This window comes from Amphimedon queenslandica, unplaced genomic scaffold, assembly GCF_000090795.2.
Source record: "Amphimedon queenslandica unplaced genomic scaffold, v1.1 AMPQUscaffold_13265, whole genome shotgun sequence".
Taxonomy (NCBI): domain Eukaryota; kingdom Metazoa; phylum Porifera; class Demospongiae; order Haplosclerida; family Niphatidae; genus Amphimedon; species Amphimedon queenslandica.
In genome coordinates, this window is record NW_003546499.1 from 118287 (window position 1) to 121915 (window position 3629).

Consider the following 3629-nt stretch of genomic DNA (forward strand, 5'->3'; position numbering starts at 1 on the left):
GTTCTGGCTTGACAATATTGATAGTTTTAATGGCAGACGAGTATGGCGGACCCCATCTGCTCTACGAGTCGTCTATTCAAATGCTAGTGACACGGGCTTTGGTAGTTACTCAGCTTCTCATGGTATTCACATTGCACATGGGCAATGGTCTCCCACAGGATCTGTTAAGAGTTCTACATGGAGAGAATTAAGGGCACTTACACTGACTCTCAAAGCTTTTGCAACTGAGCTCTCTAATCACAGAGTGAGATGGTTCACAGACAATCAGAATGTTGCTCATATAATTAAGGTAGGGAGCAGGAAGACTGATTTACTGTCTGAAGCAATTACCATTTTCAAGTTGGCTATTCAAAATAACAATAATTGAGCTGGAATGGATACCACGGGAGCAGAATGAAATAGCTGACTACTTGAGCCATATTATAGATTATGATGACTGGGGTCTATCAGTCTCAGTTTTTCAGCTCATAATGCTCAGTGGGGACCCCACACCATTGATAGGTTTGTTAATTCCAGTAACACTAAGTTGCCCCGATTTAATAGTAGGTTTATGGATAACGGGTCTGAAGCTGTAGATGCTTTTACAGTTAATTGGGAGATGGAGAACAATTATTTCTGCCCCCATTTTTATTTAATTCCACGTTTGTTGTTCCATGCCAGATGTTGCAAGTGTGTTGGTACCTTGGTTGTACCTGAGTGGCCTCAGCCCCTTTCTGGCCCCTTCTTTGGGATTTGTATGGTTGTCTTGAGAAATGTATTAAAGATTATTTGTACCTGCCATTGGAGCCTGGATTATTTGTTGAGGTAAACGGGGATCCTGCCTGTTTAAGGATGGGATACCTACATCAAGAGTCTTAGCTTTACGAATTGATTTCACAGTTAAGCAGTTTCCTTGGGAGGTTAATGTTAGTATCTTTTGAGGTGTAATTTGCTAGTTAGCTATCAGGAGTAGTGCGACTTGTGACTAAGAAGCCCATAGCTATTGTGCTAAAGTGCCGATTGGGATACTGTCCTTTTGTAGACAGTGGTAAAGGTCAAGTTAAGGATGACCTTGTATGCTAAATTGATTTAGCTCTACAGCCCATTGCGGCTGTGTTCTATGCTGTGGCTCTTGGGTGCCTGCTACATTGTTTATCCTATATCACTACTCTTGGGTGCCTGTCTATTGTAGTTGTTATGTTTTCAGCTGCTGTTTTATGACTTGCAGGCACTAGATTCCTTAGCTTATGACTAATACCTAGTATTGTTAAATTCTTCTCAGCGACATTGCAGCCATGCAATGTGTATGGTTTATATGACTGATACCTTGTTGATTAGTATTTCTGTATTAGCACTATCATCATTATTAATTATTGTTATTTTTATTATTTTTATTATCATTATATAGAGATTCTATGCATGGGACCGTGGCATGAGTAAATTAAGATCAAGGACCCTCAATTGCAGGCACTAGCACAAGGCCTTAAGGAGACCGTGATGAATTCTAGAGCTGATAGCACTGTCAGGAAGTATGTTGGGGCGTTTGATAGATGGAAGCGATGGGCAGATGGCAAAGTAGGGATCCAAACTTTTCTGGTTATCCCACTACAGTTTGCGTTATATCTCCAGCATATTTCAGTCCACTCCCAATCTAAAGCTGCTGTGGAGGAAGCAGTTAATGCTTTGTCATGGATAAATCAATCGGTTGGCTCTCAGCCAGTTGCACTTGAGCCCTTCATTAAGACAGTGCTTGCTGGCTTACAGAGATTGCTAGCTAAACCAAGGAGGAAGAAGGAGCCTAAAACGCCGGCTATGTTAAAAGGCTTGGTTGACGCAGCTGGCTCTTCACCTAGCCTCTCGGAGGCAAGGACAGTTGCTATTGCTCTCGTAGCATTCTCTACTTTTTTGAAAGTTGATGAAGTGGCCAGTCTATGTTGTTGCGATGTGCAGTTTTATCCAGGTCATATGGTCATAAAGATTCTATCGAGCAAGACAGACCAGCTACGCCAGGGTGATGAGTTTGTCATTCGCTCACATTCTGCTTCTTGTCCTGTCACACGACTTGAGCAATATTTCAGTCTAGCTGCTATTAACCCAGACAGTACCGAGCAGTTGTTCCGTGGTATTGTTCACACAAGAAACGGAGAGAAGCTGGGGGAATTGGGATCCCTCAACTACACTAGGATTCGAGAGCTACTCCAAGCCAAACTTCAGTCCCTTGGGTATGACCCAGCTTTATTCAGTACCCATAGTTTTAGAGCGGGTGGAGCAACGTTGGCTGCGAATAGAGTAGTGCAAGACTGGATGTTCAAGCGGCATGGACAATGGAGATCAGAAACAGCAAAAGATGGTTATGTGAAGGACTCCATGGAGGCAAGACTGGGAGTTTCAAAGAAGTTAGGGTTGTAAGTGGTGGCAGTAATGTGGGTGACTTAGGCTATTGACCCTTTTTTTGTTGTACTAGTTATCTGTTGTGTTAATGTTTTATTGAATGATTGGCTTGCACTAGCTGCCCACCTCAATGTTGTGAATGCATGTTGGGTGGAGTGACAAGGGTGGGCAGTGCATAGTAGTAATTAATTGGATATTATGGGAGGTATATTTTTTGATGGTTGAATGCAATAAATTAGGAAGAAAATCAGCTCCCATAAAATGAATTATAATATTATACTGACCCACCTATAGGTGGAGCTTGGCAGGGGTATCTATATATACCCTGCAAAGAGGTCAAGAGTTCAGTCTACGGAGCATTACAGTGCAAGCAGATACTACAGATCATTCTAATTCATATTTATACCCTCCCTGCGCCTCTTAAATTTGTTCCGTAACGAAATTCTTTAGTTATTTCCTAGGTAATTAGTAACCTGACACAGTACCTCAAAGAGACTTTCATTGAATCGTTGGTACTCCTGGCTGTTTGATAAAGAATTGTGATTTTAAATTATTAGGACATTACTGATTGCTATGATTATTTGTACTATTGATAGTATTATTATTATTATTATTATTATTATTCGTATTGATTATGTGTACCTGTATTAGTTCTGTGTGTGCAGCGGTGGTTGTAGTCATAGGTTTTTCCACCACAAAAATACCAAGTGGTGGTTTTTCACTTAAGGGACTGTGGGACCCAGTCCCCCTTAATTATTCAAAACCAACAGGTCCCCAACTTACTGTCTGCTGCACCTGTGTGTAATTCTTTTTGTGTATGTGATCATTTTTCTGTTGAATTATTTTGTTATTTGATGTGTTAATGTTTTAGTGAATGATTGGCTTGCACTAGCTGCCCACCTCAATGTTGTGAATGCATTTTGGGTGGAGTGACAAGGGTGGGCGGTGCACAGCAGTAATTAATTGGATGTTATGGGAGAGCTGATACACTTCTTGTTGGTGGATTTAAGATACGGTGTATTCTATATTTTTTTCTTAGCTTAGTATTTTTTAGTGTCAGCCACAGCAGCATAATGCTCTCTAGCATTATCTTTAATTTGCTGACTGTGAGAGGCGTAATGCTCATTCATAAGTTTTTTCCTCTGTTCCAAATTTGAACCATAATTATCCTTAAAACCTTGTAGTCTCTCTTCACGATTAGCAATATAATTATCTTTAAATGCCTCTAATCTCACTTCACAATTGGCAATAATAATTAT

At 40.6% G+C, this 3629-nt stretch overlaps 1 long non-coding RNA gene across 1 annotated transcript in view; it reads left to right on the plus strand.

The window, feature by feature from the left end:
* The window catches only part of LOC109583932 (uncharacterized), a 5114-nt gene extending 1742 nt beyond the window's left edge, over positions 1-3372 (plus strand). Inside the window, exon 3 of the long non-coding RNA XR_002185782.1 lies at positions 3350-3372. This is a non-coding gene — a long non-coding RNA (uncharacterized LOC109583932). The remainder of the gene's footprint in view (positions 1-3349) is intronic.
* Positions 3373-3629: the final 257 nt, after the last annotated feature.